The 17,047-nt window shown below is 47.7% G+C and overlaps 1 protein-coding gene across 1 annotated transcript in view; it reads left to right on the forward strand.

Moving 5' to 3' along the window:
- LOC148508412 (sulfotransferase 2B1-like) overlaps positions 1–17,047 on the forward strand; it is a 127,313-nt gene that overhangs the window by 87,157 nt on the left and 23,109 nt on the right. The gene's annotated exons all lie outside the window — the stretch shown is intronic.

Raw genomic sequence — 17,047 nt, forward strand, 5'->3', positions numbered from 1 at the left:
CCAATCTCCTGTATATAATGTAACATATACTATGCCCTATGTGAGCATACTGCCAGTCTCCTACATATAGCATGCACTGTGGTAGATGTATGAAGCCAAGAAGCGGTATCAGCGCACGTTATGTGCGCTGATACCACTTCTCCCTGATGTATGATCGGGGGTCTGGGCGGTAAATGACAGGGGCGCTATGCACCCCTGTCATTATCGGCGCTGCTATCTACAAGATAGCAGCACTGATAGTCTGGGCCATGTACAAACGGTCATATCGTCTGACCGTTCGGCCCACTGTAGCTGTCGTCATCGACAGCTACAGCCTGGCGCTAGCCTATCAACACAGCAGGGACAGCGCTCCAGGCTCCACAGCTGCTGCCGGCTCCAGGCTGCACGCGGGGATCTCGCGATGCTTGTGAGATCCCGTGCATGCTCAGTGGAGCCGGCCGGGACAGAGACACAGGGCATCAGCACTAGGCGGGTAGCACCGGAGGGGGGAGTTAACGTTCCCTCTCTCCGGCCGATGAGATGTTCATACATCTCATCGGTAGTGCTTCCTGCTTCGCCTCGGTAAAGAGGCGAAGCGGGAAGCGTTATAGCAGCACGGTAAGTGCCGCTATCATACATTTACCCAAATATGCCCTATATGGGCACACTGCCAGTCTCCTACATATAACATGCACTCTGCCAGTCTCCTGCATATAATGTACTATGGGCCTGATTCAACTTGGATCGCAAGCGCGAATTCGCACGCAGCTGGTCGATTGTTTAGCGGACTGGTCACTGCGATCAGGGAAGCGTTAGCAGGGTATAAGTAGACCCAACGCAAATTGACTGACAGGAAGTGCCGTTTGTGGGTGGTAGGGCGAACGCTGGCGTGCCTGTGCGTTTAAAACGCTATTATAGGGGCGTACATAATTAAGCCTCTGTGTCTGCATATGTAGCCAGAGCTGTAGATACCGACAGGAAGTTTAGCAATGTCTGAGTAAGGGTCAAGGTCAACCACAATTGTGCATATGGGTCAGATGGTTCTCGATGTTACAGATGCTTTTGCAGTCTAGCTAAGTATTATGGCTATGAGTAAAGGGAAGGGGCGTCTTTATGTAGTGCTGGGCATCTGCATATTATGCTGCAGCAGCAGTGCGAATGCATTCATTACAATATTTTCGCAGCGGCCGGGTACGTGCATTTTCATCCTTGCGATTTGTGCTGAATCAGGCCCTATGCCCTATGTGGGCACACTGCCAGTCTCCTGCATATAACATTTACTATTCTCTATGTGGGCACACTGCCAGTCTCCTGCATATAACCTGTATAAATGGGATGTGTTCGGCATCCCGGTGGCCGCGATGCCGGCACTGATATTACCGGCGCCAGAATCCAGACGCCTCTGACAATTCTATGCATGTACTGTGTTCTATGCTGACACAGTAGGACTGCAGAACAAACATAAGTACCAGAGTGCCCTGTAGCTGGAGAAAGAGTATACATGCTTTTGTCCCGGGACATGGGCAGTAGGTGAAGGGCTGGCCTCTGCCCATGTTTGTATTTTTAAGTCTGTTTCACACTGCTTGGCCAGCTTGATAGAGGCACACTCTACACTACCTCTGTATTGGAGACACCCACTGGGTACTAGCCCCCAGCGCTTGCCAGAGGTGCGACCACCGACCTGTGCCGTGTCTTGCTCTCTCTGTGGGAGCACCTTAGCGACCCCATATTGGAGCATTTTCATTTAGACTAGAATAAAATGTTTTTGTCAAAAGCAACTCTTCTATATAACTAAATATAAAATACTATCTACATTAGGTGTATAATGAAAAACTAACACCGACTTTAGAATTAAACAATTTATTTCATAAATATCCCCATATTGTATAAGAATTGGCACACAGATAACTGTGCCACCTGTTGCTGGAAACCCAACCAAGCAATGTGATCCTGTTGTAGGTTGTAATAGCTACAGCACTTTTTTCCTGCCTACATTTTTCAGATCTGTCCGTGTCTCCCTTTATTTTGTAGGGCTTTTCTGGCTGAACCAAATAAGTGCCTAGCAAATGCTGCATAAAATAATTCAAGTACTGTATGGATTTCCCTGTAATTTATATTCTAGCACCCACTAGGAGATTCTGTTTCCCCATTTTTATTCTGTTTGTCACACTACAGTATTGTCACCCTCTCTCCTTCTGTCTCTCCCTGTCACTTTCTGTTCATCTGCCGCTGCCTACAACTCTCTGGTTTTCCCAGTCACCCTCTGACCATCAGCCTCTGCCAGTCACCCTGTGCCCGTCAGCCTCTGCCAGTCACCCTCTGCCTCTGTCAGTAACCATATGCATATCCATCTGTTCATCACTTTCTGCTACTGGCCATTAACCCATCTGCCTATGTTCATCACCCTCTGCTGTTTTCCTTATGCCTCTCTTATCACCCTCTGCTGTTCTCCTTATGCCTCTCTTATCACCCTCTGCCTTTGGTCATTAGACTCTGCCTGTCAAACTCTGCCCATCACCTTCTGCTGTTCTCCTTATGCCTCTCTCATCACCCTCTGCCCATTATTCCTTTGGCTGTCAAACTCTGCCCATCACCTTCTGCCCATCATTCTTTGCCTCTGCCCATCACCCTCTGCTGTTCTCCTTATGCCTCTCTCATCACCTTCTGCCCATTATTCCTTTGGCTGTCAAACTCTGCCCATCATTTTCTGCCCATCATTCTTTGCCTCTGCCCATCACCTTCTGTATCTGCCCGTCACCCTCTGACAGCAGACACATCTGTGGAGCCTCCGAGGAGCACAGCTGAAATCAGGTCCGGTTGAGTTTAAAGGGGGTCACATATTATTAATTGATTAAAGGGAGCATAGCTTATTATTATTTTATCAAAGATGGCACAGATTATTATTAGACAATGGGATGTTTTCTGTATTGTTTGGTGGTCACATGGCACAATACCATATGGTATATTACTTTAGCATGGGGCCTGGAGGGCTTGGCTCCAAAGCATTTTTTGCACCTGGGCCCACTACTCACAAGTGACTTTGTGCGGCTGGCAGAGCCATAACTCAATCTCACTCAGCCACACTGCGGAGTTCTGTAATGTGCTGCCGTCAGCCTATGTGTGACCTTACTGCCATCTGCTAGTGCTACCCTGACAGCCTTTCTGTGACAAGGCAGCCCTCATACTGGCCGCCATGGTGACTGTTTGTGCACTGGCTGAGCCCTGCGGCTCATTCCTGTTGCTTGGCTTAATTGCTGGGGCTTCCCCCCTTACTTGTACCACATTTGCTGCCACTGGCTCCTGCATTGCTCCTGTTCTCATCTCTACTTCTCTGGACGGATCCCTCTCTACTCAACCTTTACAACACTCAGCCAGAGTCAGACTGCTTCCTTCTCAGCTCTGTGTGACACATGGCCACACTCATATTAATAGTGAGACATAGGTTGTACTTACACCACTGTAATGACCTCTAAATTTTCCATACCCCCACTTCAAAATTTCCACTTCGATCACTGTGTGTATATATATATATATATATGTATATATATATATATATATCGTGTATATATGTGTGTGTGTACATATTTATATATATATATATATATATATTAGGGGTGAGCGGGTTCGGATTTCTGAAATCCGAACCCCCCGAACCCCCCCGATCCGAGTCCGATCCGAGTCAGGCTAGACTTTTCCCGCCTGACTCGGATCTGAAATCGAGGCAAATCATCATCCCGCCTTCCGAGTCTCGCGGGTTTTGGATCCTATATAAGGTACCCGCGTCGGCGCCATTTTCTCACTCGGCTGTGGACAGTGAAGAGGGAGGGTGGGAGTTAGGACTGGCTGGGCTGTGTAGTGTAGTGTAGTGTAGTGCTGCTGTTGTCCACTACTTCAAAGTCCATAGGGGCTGGCTGTGTTGTGCTGTGCTGCTGTTGTTAATAGGGGCTGTGTCCACTACTTCAAAGTCCATAGGGGCTGGCTGGACTGTGTTGTGCAGTCAGTTCTCCATAGGGGCTGTGTCCACTCCAAAGTCCTGTGCAGTGTCCCAGTCCTAAAGGGGTGCTGTAGTGTTGTCCAGGGGGTGCTCTGTCCATCAGGGGTGCTCCCCCCATGTGCTAAAAAAATTATATATTTTCTGTGTTTGTGAATTGTGTGCGCAGTAGCCGCACGTGCATCAACAAAGTAGTGCCAAGCGTGCGCCTGTGTCATAAGTAAAGGGCCAGCTGGCTTGACCGTTAAAGGGTGCTGTAACCCCCAAAGTACACTCCAGTCCAAACCAAAAAAAAAATTATTTTCTGTGTTTGTGAATTGTGTGCGCAGTAGCCGCACGTGCATCAACAAAGTAGTGCCAAGCGTGCGCCTGTGTCATAAGTAAAGGGCCGGCTGGCTTGACCGTTAAAGGTTGCTGTAACCCCCAAAGTAAACTCCAGTCCAAACCAAAAAAAAAATTATTTTCTGTGTTTGTGAATTGTGTGCGCAGTAGCCGCACGTGCATCAACAAAGTAGTGCCAAGCGTGCGCCTGTGTCATAAGTAATGGGCCGGCTGGCATGACCGTTAAAGGGTGCTGTAACCCCCAAAGTACACTCCAGTCCAAACCAAAAAAAAAATTATTTTCTGTGTTTGTGAATTGTGTGCGCAGTAGCCGCACGTGCATCAACAAAGTAGTGCCAAGCGTGCGCCTGTGTCATAAGTAATGGGCCGGCTGGCATGACCGTTAAAGGGTGCTGTAACCCCCAAAGTACACTCCAGTCCAAACCAAAAAAAAATTATTTTCTGTGTTTGTGAATTGTGTGCGCAGTAGCCGCACGTGCATCAACAAAATAGTGCCAAGCGTGCGCCTGTGTCATAAGTAAAGGGCCGGCTGGCTTGACCATTAAAGGGTGCTGTAACCCCCAAAGTACACTCCAGTCCAAACCAAAAAAAAATTATTTTCTGTGTTTGTGAATTGTGTGCGCAGTAGCCGCACGTGCATCAACAAAATAGTGCCAAGCGTGCGCCTGTGTCATAAGTAAAGGGCCGGCTGGCTTGACCATTAAAGGGTGCTGTAACCCCCAAAGTACACTCCAGTCCAAACCAAAAAAAAAATATTTTCTGTGTTTGTGAATTGTGTGCGCAGTAGCCGCACGTGCATCAACAAAGTAGTGCCAAGCGTGCGCCTGTGTCATAAGTAAAGGGCCGGCTGCCTTGACCGTTAAAGGGTGCTGTAACCCCCAAAGTACACTCCAAACCAAAAAAAAAAATATTTTCTGTGTTTGTGAATTGTGTGCACTGTGGCTGCACGTGCATCAACAAAGGAGCAGCGCCAAGCGTGCGCCTGTGTCCCATAAGTAAAGAGCCGGCTGGCTCATTTCTTAAAGGGTGCTGTAACCCCCAAAGTACACTCCAGTCCAAACCAAAAAAAAAATTATTTTCTGTGTTTGTGAATTGTGTGCGCAGTAGCCGCACGTGCATCAACAAAGTAGTGCCAAGCGTGCGCCTGTGTCATAAGTAATGGGCCGGCTGGCATGACCGTTAAAGGGTGCTGTAACCCCCAAAGTACACTCCAGTCCAAACCAAAAAAAAATTATTTTCTGTGTTTGTGAATTGTGTGCGCAGTAGCCGCACGTGCATCAACAAAATAGTGCCAAGCGTGCGCCTGTGTCATAAGTAAAGGGCCGGCTGGCTTGACCGTTAAAGGGTGCTGTAACCCCCAAAGTACACTCCAGTCCAAACCAAAAAAAAAATTATTTTCTGTGTTTGTGAATTGTGTGCGCAGTAGCCGCACGTGCATCAACAAAGTAGTGCCAAGCGTGCGCCTGTGTCATAAGTAATGGGCCGGCTGGCATGACCGTTAAAGGGTGCTGTAACCCCCAAAGTACACTCCAGTCCAAACCAAAAAAAAATTATTTTCTGTGTTTGTGAATTGTGTGCGCAGTAGCCGCACGTGCATCAACAAAATAGTGCCAAGCGTGCGCCTGTGTCATAAGTAAAGGGCCGGCTGGCTTGACCATTAAAGGGTGCTGTAACCCCCAAAGTACACTCCAGTCCAAACCAAAAAAAAAATATTTTCTGTGTTTGTGAATTGTGTGCGCAGTAGCCGCACGTGCATCAACAAAGTAGTGCCAAGCGTGCGCCTGTGTCATAAGTAAAGGGCCGGCTGCCTTGACCGTTAAAGGGTGCTGTAACCCCCAAAGTACACTCCAAACCAAAAAAAAAAATATTTTCTGTGTTTGTGAATTGTGTGCACTGTGGCTGCACGTGCATCAACAAAGGAGCAGCGCCAAGCGTGCGCCTGTGTCCCATAAGTAAAGAGCCGGCTGGCTCATTTCTTAAAGGGTGGTGTAACCCACAAAGTGCACTACTCTCCAGCAAAAATAAAAAAATATTTTCTGTGTTTGTGTGCGCTTTAGCCGCACGTATATATCAATATAACATAAATGGAGGACCAAACTTTCTCCGATAAAAATAAAATAGGGAAAGATCAAGAACCACTTCCTCCTAGTGCTATTGCTGCTGCTGCTGGGAGTTGTTCATCATCCCAGAGAGGAAGTAGGAACATCACTACTTTTACTAAACAATTGACCCTCCAACAGTCCCTAGCGATGAGGATGAAGTACGACAGCAGTCATCCTGAAGCAAAACGTATAACTGAGGCCTTGACTGCTATGTTGGTGTTAGACGTGCGTCTGGTATCCGCCATTAGTGCAGTGGGATTTAGACAATTGATGGAGGTAGTGTGTCCCCGGTTCTAAATCCCGTCTAGATTCCACCTGCATCCTCAAACCAGCAGCGACAAGCGTGCGTCTGTCTGTTAAAGGGTGGTGACACCCTCAAAGTGTGCTACACAAACAATAGAAATATTGTTCTTTTTTTTTCGGTCTTTGTGAAATGTGTGGGCTGTAGCCGCACCTGCATCCTTAAAGCAGCAGCGACAAGCGTGCGTCTGTCCGTTAAAGGGTGGTGACACTCGCAAAGTGTGCTACACAAACAATTAAAATATTGTTCTTTTTTTTTCTGTCTTTGTGAAATGTGTGGGCTGTAGTTGCACCTGCATCCTTAAAGCAGCAGCGACAAGCGTGCGTCTGTCTGTTAAAGGGTGGTGACACCCTCAAAGTGTGCTACACAAACAATAAAAATATTGTTCTTTTTTTTTCTGTCTTTGTGAATTGTGTGGGCTGTAGCCGCACTTGCATCCTCAAAGCAGCAGCGACAAGCGTGCGTCTGTCTGTTAAAGGGTGGTGTAACTCTCAAAGTGCTCCAAAAAATAAAAAACTATTTTTTTAATGTGTTTGTGACTTGTGTGCGATGTAGCCGCACTTGCATCCTCAATGCAGAAGCGACAAGCGTGCGTCTGTCTGTTAAAGGGTGGTGACACCCTCAAAGTGTGCTACACAAACAATTAAAATATTGTTCTTTTTTTCTGTCTTTGTGAATTGTGTGGGCTGTAGCCGCACTTGCATCCTCAAAGCAGCAGCGACAAGCGTGCGTCTGTCTGTTAAAGGGTGGTGACACCCTCAAAGTGTGCTACACAAACAATAAAAATATTGTTCTTTTTTTTCTGTCTTTGTGAATTGTGTGGGCTGTAGCCGCACTTGCATCCTAAAAGCAGCAGCGACAAGCGTGCGTCTGTCTGTTAAAGGGTGGTGTAACCCTCAAAGTGCTCCAAAAAATAAAAAACAATTTTTTTAATGTGTTTGTGACTTGTGTGCGATGTAGCCGCACGTGCATCAACATATTAGCAGCGCCAAGCGTGCGCCGATGTCATAAGTCAAGAGCTGGTTTGGACATCTGGTCCGGACTGAAGGACATGCCAACAATTTCTGACAAGTCTACTGTCACTGCATATGATACTGTCCTCAAAGCAGCAGCGACAAGCGTGCGTCTGTCTGTTAAAGGGTGGTGTAACCCTCAAAGTGCGCTCCACAAACAATAAAAATATTCTTTTTTTTTTCTGTCTTTGTGAATTGTGTGGGCTGTAGCCGAACTTGCATCCTCAAAGCTGCAGCGACAAGCGTGCGTCTGTCTGTTAAAGGATTACATCGGTGACAGCATCCAAGTAGGCATGTCAGACAGTCCGTACCTGTACTGGCAGGAAAAAGAAGCAATTTGGGGGTCCCTGTACAAACTGGCTCTATTTTACCTGAGTTGCCCCCCCGCCAGTGTGTACTCCGAAAGAGTGTTTAGTGCAGCCGGGAACCTTGTCAGCGAAAGGTGTAGGAGGTTGCTTCCACAAAATGTGGAGAAGATGATGTTCATAAAATGAATTATCAACTCTTCCAGGGAGACCAGCCTCCAGAACGTACAGAGGGACCTGTGGTTCCAGCGGGGACGAATTAATACTCTGTGAGGATGAGGATGTACACACTGAAGAGGGTGAGGAATCGGTGGATGAGGATGACATCTTGCCTCCGTAGAGCCAGTTTGTGCAGGGACAGATTAATTGCCAGCTTGTTTTGTGGGGGCCCAAACGAACCAATCATTTCAGCCACAGTCGTGTGGCAGACCCTGGCGCTGAAATGATTGGTTGGTTAAAGTGTGCATGTCCTGTTTATACAACATAAGGGTTGGTGGGAGGGCCCAAGGACAATTCCATCTTGCACCTTTTTTTCTTTGCATTATGTAGTTTGGGGCCTAGTTTTTCAAACTGCCATCCTGTCTGCCACTGCAGTTTCACGCCTAGATGGGTCACGTGTTTGTGCCGCCCACTCGTGTCGCTTAGCATAGTCATCCAGCTACCTCGGTGCAACCTTTTGGACATAAAAACACTATTGTGAGGTGTTCAGAATAGGCTGGAAATGAGTGGAAATTAAGGTTATTGAGGTTAATAATAGCATAGGAGCAGAAAAACCTACAAATTCTGTGATTTTAGCTGTTTTTATGCTTTTTTTCAAAAAAATACAGATCCAAAACACAAAACCCAGAACCCAAAACACGGAAGGGTGGTTTTGGCAAAACCAATCCAGATCCAAAACACGAAGAAAGATCCAGATCCAAAACCAAAACACAAAACACGAAAAGTGGCCGGTGCACAACCCTAATATATATATATATATATATATATATATATATATATATATATATTAGGGGTGTGCACTGGCCACTTTTCGTGTTTTGGTTTTGGATCTGGATCTTTCTTCATGTTTTGGATCTGGATTGGTTTTGCCAAAACCACCCTTCCATGTTTTGGGTTCTGGGTTTTGTGTTTCGGATCTGTATTTTCTTGAAACAAAGCATAAAAACAGCTAAAATCACAGAATTTGTGGGTTTTTCTGCTCTTATGCTATTATTAACCTCAATAACCTTAATTTCCACTCATTTCCAGTCTATTCTGTACACCTCACAATAGTGTTTTTATGTCCAAAAGGTTGCACCGAGGTAGCTGGATGACTATGCTAAGCGAAACGAGTGGGCGGCACAAACACGTGGCCCGTCTAGGAGTGACACTGCAGTGGCAGACAGGATGGCATTTTGAAAAACTAGGCCCCAAACAGTACATAATGCAAAGGAAAAAAAGAGGTGCAAGATGGAATTGTCCTTGGGCCCTCCCACCCACCCGTATGTTGTATAAACAGGACATGCACACTTTAACAAACCAATCATTTCAGCGCCAGGGTCTGCCACACGACTGTGGCTGAAATGATAGGTTCGTTTGGGCCCCCACAAAACAAGCTGGCAATTAATCTGTCCCTGCACAAACTGGCTCTACGGAGGCAAGATGTCGTCCTCATCCTCCTCATCCACCGATTCCTCACCCACTTCAGTGTTGTGTACATCCTCAACCCCACAGAGTATTAATTCGTCCCCGCTGGAATCCATCACCACATGTCCCTCTGTACATTCTGGAGGCTGGTCTCCCTGGAAGAGTTGATAATTAATTTTTATGAACATCATCTTCTCCACATTTTGTGGAAGCAACCTCCTATGCCTTTCGCTGACAAGGTTCCCGGCTGCACTAAACACTCTTTCGGAGTACACACTGGAGGTGGGGCAACTCAGGTAAAATAGAGCCAGTTTGTACAGGGGCCTCCAAATTGCCTCTTTTTCCTGCCAGTACAGGTACGGACTATCTGACATGCCTACTTGGATGCTGTCATCAATGTAATCCTCCACCATTCTGTCAATGGTGACAGTATCATACGCAGTGGCAGTAGACATTTCAGAAATTGTTGGCACGTCCTTCAGTCCGGACCAGATGTCCAAACCGGCCCTTGACTTATGACACAGGCGCAGGCTTGGCGCTGCTGCTGAGTTGATGCTCGTGTGGCTGCTACGCATACCTTTCGCACACAAACACAGAAAAAAAAGAATTGTTTCTTTTTTGTGGAGTACACCACCCTTTAACAGACTTATGGGACACAGGCGCATGCTTGGCACTGCTCCTTTGTTGATGAACGTACAGTTCACACAATTCACAAACACAGAAGAAAATGTTTTATTTTTGTTGGAGTGCACTTTGGGGGTTACACCACCCTTTAACAGACAGACGCACGCTTGGAGCTGCTGCTTTGAGGATGCAGGTGCGGCTACAGCTCACACAATTCACAAAGACAGAAAAAAAGGATTTTTTTATTTCTTGTGGAGCGCACTTTGGGGGTTACACCACCCTTTAACAGACAGACGCACGCTTGTCGCTGCTGCTTTGAGGATGCAGGTGCGGCTACTGCGCATACATTTCACACACAAACACAGAAAAAAAGATTATTTTATTTTGGTTGGAGTGCACTTTGGGGGTTACACCACCCTTTAACAGACAGACGCACGCTTGTTGTTGCTGCTTTGAGGATGCAGGTGCGGCTACAGCCCACACAATTCACAAAGACAGAAAAAAAATAATTTTTTATTTTTTTTGGAGTGCACTTTGGGGGTTACAGCACCCTTTAACGGACAAGCCAGCCGGCCCTTTACTTATGACACAGGCGCACGCTTGGCGCTGCTACTTTGTTGATGCACGTGCAGCCACAGTGCACACAATTCACAAACACAGAAAATAATTCCTCCACCATTCTGTCAGTGGTTACAGTATCATATGCAGTGACAGTAGACATGTCAGAAATTTACATTGTTGGCACGTCCTTAGGTCCAGACCTGTTGTCCAAACCGGCCTTTGACTTATGACACACGCGCACGGTTGGCGCTGCTGATGTGTTGATGCACGTGCGGCTACTGTGCATACATTTCACACACAAACACAGAAAAAAAAGAATTGTTTATTTTTTGTGGAGTGCACTTTGGGGGTTACACCACCCTTTAACAGACTTATGGGACACAGGTGCACGCTTGGCGCTGCTCCTTTGTTGATGCACGTGCAGCCACATTGCACACAATTCACAAACACAGAAAATATTTATTTATTTTGTTTGGGGTGCACTTTGGGGTATACACCACCCTTTAACAGATGAGCCAGCCGGCCCTTTACTTATGACACAGGCGCAAGCTTGGTGCTACTTTGTTGATGCACGTGCGGCTACTGCGCACACAATTCACAAACACAGAATTTTTTTTTTTTTTTTTGGAGTGCACTTTGGGGGAGCACCCCTGATGCACAGATCACCCCCTGGACAACACTACAGCACCCCTCTAGGACTATAGCCTTTATGGGACACTGCACAACACAGTCCAGCCAGCCCCTATAGACTTTGGAGTGGACACAGCCCCTATGGACAACTGACTGCACAACACAGCCCAGCCAGCCCCTATGGACAACAGCAGCACAACACAGCCCAGCCAGCCCCTATGGACAACAGCAGCACAACACAGCCCAGTCAGCCCCTATGGACGGAGTGGTCACAGCACCTATGAACAACAGCAGCACAACACAGCCCAGCCAGCCCTAGCTCCCACCCTCCCTCTTCACTGTCCACAGCCGGAGTGAGAAATGGCGCCGACGCGGGGACCTTTTATAGAATCCAAAACCCGCGAGATCCGTAAGGCGGGATGATGATGTTTTGCCTCGATTTCGGATCTGAGTCAGGTGGGAAAAGTGGAGCCTGACTCAAATACGACTCGGATCGGGGGGGCTCTGGGTGTTCGGATTTCAGAAATCCGAACCCGCTCATCCCTAATATATCTCTCTCTACATATATATATATATATCTCTCTCTATATATATATATACTTGCCTACCCTCCCGATTCGGCCAGGAGCCTCCCGAAAATTGGGTGCCGCTCCCAGCCCCCCAGAAAGGCAGGCAAGCCTCCCGGTCCCTGGCCGCCCCCCCCCCCCGCGATCACCATATAAACCATGGCAGTGGAGGGGCCAGTGACGCGATTCGCGCTGAATCGTGTCATTGTGGCTTTGCCCCCTACTGCACAATGCCATTATTCTCATTATTGTGAAGAGGGGGTGGGGCTGCGATAATGCGATCGCGCTGTCACGCCCATGCCCTGCACCTGTTTTCGCATCACTTACCTGGCCATGCCCCCTGCCGATGAAGCCCGACTGCTTCCTCCCGGAAGGAGGGAGTTAAAAGTCGGCAATCCTATATATATATACACACAGATGTATCCACATACAATTATCCTCCATGCACTACAATTCGCGTTATTCATAACGCATGAGTGCCGTGTGACTTGGTAGCGCAGAGCGTCTTTTCGTGTGGCTTTTTACCTTTAACCACGTCTTATTCACACAGCGGTGCGAATAGAGGGCCTGATTTAGAGATGGACGCTAATGCAATCACAACTGCGTTTTCGTATTGCAAATATCAGCAAAAATCACCTGAATATTAAGATGCCCACTGCTGCCTTCTCACCTGCGTGCGAGTATGCATACCTACGTAAACATAGGTAATATCGGAGTACATCGGTGGCCATCTTACCCTGCCGCAGCCATGGGAGCTCTTCTGATACGCAGGGCTGCATATTCAACTGCAGTGCCTAATTTATGCACACCCATATAACTGCATTTAAACAGACAGGCACGCCTGCATTCTTCTGACCACTCCCCATTACCACCCCCAAAGGCTGGCAGTCTGTCACTCACGTGTCGATGGATTCCTCTGTGCGTGCGTTATCGCAATGCATTCACAGAACACACGCAGTGCAGAGGCATGCGCAATTGCAAACAATCACTCGATCTGCAAGAAAATTGCATCCATCTTTGAATCAGGCCCAGAATGCGCAAGCAGCTTCTGCTGATTAAAATGATTTGCGCATGTCTATATTCTGTGTGCGACTGCAGCTGTATCTGCATTCAAAATGCTGTCGCAATGTAAACGTAGTATTTTGCATGCAGATACAGCCACAGTTGCACACAGAACACAGGCATGTCGCATCCTACACATATGAATTTGAACTTTCTCTTTAACTTTGTTATTGGATTTTAATTAGGAACACAGGGCCTGATTCAGAGCCGCTCGCTCTGAATCAGGGTCGGGCTTTTTTTTATTTTGAATCGGCCTGTTGGCCGCTCGCATAGCTGTGGGTGACCACCCACAGCTATTGCGAGCGGCCATGATGATGGTCGCGATGGTCAAGACCATCGGGCTTGCGATGAGACCCTTGTGGTAGGGTCTCGTGGCCGCAAGCCCCAGAGAGATTTCGGCTCTAACAGATGTATGCTCGTGATGTCACTCGTGATGTCAATGGGGCCGCCCCCAAACGGCAGGCGTTCTCATGGAAACGCCTTCATTTGGGCAGCCACTCCCCCGGCCCTCTCACCAAAGGGGGCGAGCTGTCACTCAACATCGACAGCACGCCCCCTTTGGTGCGAGACCCGGAGCGACGGATTGCCTGTCGCTAGCCGGGTCTCGCGCATGCGCACGACGGAGCCGGCTCCATCATGCGCTGTGGGCCACCATCGACCCGGTTACGAGCGCTCAGCGCTTGCAACCGGGTCTGAATCAGGCCTGCTGACATATGTGTATTTAGGGATGCTAGTAAACAGAATGTTGTGTAACAACAAAGTACCAGGCAGTTGATGCAACTGCACATAGAGGGCCTGAATCAGCATTGATTGCAATTGCAACTGCATTGCAGATCGACCAGATTGTTGCGTATTGCACATGCGTATGCATCACCCTGCGAGTGCGCAGTGATCGCACTGCGATTACGTATACAGACAGGAATTCATCGAAGAGTGAGTGACAGGCAATGAGCGTTTGGAGGTGGTGATGGGGGATTTGCTGCAGAACCGCAGGCGTTTCTGTCCGTTTGCATGGGTGTGCATAAATTAGCCACTGCGATTGCCTACACAGCTTGAGTCCTCACTGCGTGCGACGAGTCTTGCATTCTTGAGACAGGACAGACCTGCTGTAATTGTGTGTGATTGGCCGATGTGCTTCAATGTTACAGATGTATACACAGGAATGCGAGGTGTTATGGATGTGAAAAAGCAGTAGTGGGCATCTCTATGCTGGTCTGAGCGGTGGCAGACATTAGAATATTTTCGCAGCTTCATTGCGTGTGATTACACAGCTGCAATTGCGATACGTGCTGAATCAGGGTCAGAGATGCTGAGATGCGCTTCACAGGAAGTAGCCACACCCTTAAGTTTTTCCATGTCTCCACTCATGTAAGGACCCAAACCATGGGTAGGCTGGGAATTTAAAGGGGCCATAGAAAAATTCTGAAAGTAGCCTCACGTAAATGGGTCCACATGAACTGTAGGAAATGTTATCATACACAACCACTAGGCGAGGCTATGCAATATTCAGAGGTGGGCAGAGTTCATAAAAGCAGAAGTTTTAGGAGCCTATAAGCCTGGCTTACCTGTCTACTATACAAAAAGAATTCCAGAGATCATTATACAATACAAATGTCATAATATTGACTGCCATTCAATACAAAGAACATCCTAGTAACTCCCATGAAATACTTAGCACATCGTAGTAACAACATACAGTACAGAGTGCATCCTAGTGACCAATATACAATACTTAGAGAATCACTTAGAGCAGCATAGTGGCTGATATACAATACAGAGAACAGCTGCAACCAATACATGATACAAATAGCATACCAAAAAAGAATACTGAGAGCATCCCAGTGACCAAAATACAATATAGAGAGCAGCTTAGTCACAAATTTACAATAAAGGGATAAATCAGTATACAACACAAAGAGCATATCACTGTTCAATATTCAATGCACAGAGCATCCCAGACTGATATAACAAACAGGAAGAGCCCAAGTGACCTTCACACAATACAGGCAGCTTTGCATTGCGATCCTTGCAATCATGCAAATGCAGCAGGAGATGTATGACACCCCCTGTTGCATTTGCGATCCCAGCACTGCGACAGAGGTCACAGTGCTGGGATCACCATCATGACCATCGGTGGTTACTCAGGCTGGACGGCTTGCACGTAGTCTCTGGGCTGGCCACACCGGGAAAATGGGATGGACACACCGGGTTGCCGGGAACGCCGGCCGACCCCGCCCTCACACTGCCCCTTAAATGTCTCTGCCTGTCAATCAGGCAAAGGCATTCAAGGGCTAGCATGCATGTTAACAGGACCCATTCTGCATACTCCCAGAATGGGTCTTGTGCATGCACACATTGTGTGCACTGCTGAATTAGCCCTTCAGTGTGAAACTAACAATCAACTGCTGATTGACTATCTGACTTTACAGATCACTCTACACTGTGACAGCCAATTAGCTAAGCAAAGTAGTAAAGTTGTTTTCAGTCAGTCACAGAGTGACTGAACAATTTTGCTTATTCTCTTTGCTTAGCTAATTGGCTGCTTTGAAATTGCTTAATTTTGGTGGGCTTGGGCTTATAATATCATGCAGTCCTCCAGGGTGTGTGCCACTGAGGACAGTGGGCACTGAGCATGCAGGGGTGCCCACGACTCCGAGCAAGTTGCCCACAGCTCAGCCCGCAGCCCTGCACTGCTGATCCATCTGCACTGTCTCGAGTCTCAGTCTCCAGCATTAGCCAGCAGCATCATTCACTGCTCCCTCTCAGAGTGGTGTCACCTGGAGCATCACCCCGCCCAATCACAGTGTGCACAGTGCACACAGCCACACACACTAGTGCACACACCCCCGGTGGTAGCGACGTGAACTGTGAAGGTGACTGCAACATGGATATTGGGCAGGGTCACATGAAGACTCTCCTGAGTCAGTGCACTCAGTTGCACACACCCCTGGTGGTAGCGGCATGGACAGGATCACATGAAGACTCTTCCGAGTCAGTGCACACCCCCCCAGTTGTAGCGATGTGAAGGAGGCCACCGCATGGGCAGGATTATATGATGACTGTCCCGAGTCAGTGCACACACCCCTGGCAGTAGCGACATGAAGGTGGCTGCAACATGAGCACAGGCAGGATTACATGATGACTCTCTCGACTCCCGGAGCTGCTGCAGACTACGCAGGTAAGGTAATGAGTATGACACTGACACTGTCACCTCTGCCTCACCTGGGACACCACTAATATAATTGCGTGTTTATGGGGGAGACTAAAAGAGGCAGCTGCTGCCTGCTGCTGAGTATCATGTCTCGACACACCAAACTTTGAGTGACTCAAATAATTTGTACATCTAAATGATTCAAGTCATTGTAATACGTACACAATCGGATGATTGTTGCGTTCTGCGCATTAGTATGCATCGCAGTGCGTTTGCTGGAACCGGCCACTGCAATCGGGGTAGGGGCAGTGACTACTCATGCAGAGTGATTGACAGGAAGTGCCGTTTGTGGGAGGTGACGTGGGAGTGATTTGTGAAACGCAGGCATGCCAGTGAGTTTCAACGCCGTTGCATGAGCGTGCATAAATTAGCCACTGTGATGCCATATGCAGCCTGAGGCCACATATCATGCGATGAAGTTATCAATTTCTGAGTAAGGTCAGAGCCTGTGCAAGTGTGCGTGAGGCTGCGGTGGTACTCGATTGTACCGATGGTTTCGCAGTCTTGCTAAACATTACGGATATGTGTAAGGTAAGGTGGACGTCCTTATGTAGTGCTGCAGCGGCATAGCGATCCCATTGGATTAGCATGCTATCTCAGTTGAACTGCGTGCGTAATTGCTATTGCATTCTCAGTTGCGATCAGTAATGAATCAGACCCTGAGTCTGTTGATACTTACTGCTCCTTTGGTTACTTTCTTCATGTAAAATAGTCAACTCTTTTTACTTTGCTTG

The sequence above is a fragment of the Taudactylus pleione genome, unplaced genomic scaffold (assembly GCF_031769625.1).
Source record: "Taudactylus pleione unplaced genomic scaffold, aTauple2 ptg000366l, whole genome shotgun sequence".
Lineage (NCBI taxonomy): Eukaryota > Metazoa > Chordata > Amphibia > Anura > Myobatrachidae > Taudactylus > Taudactylus pleione.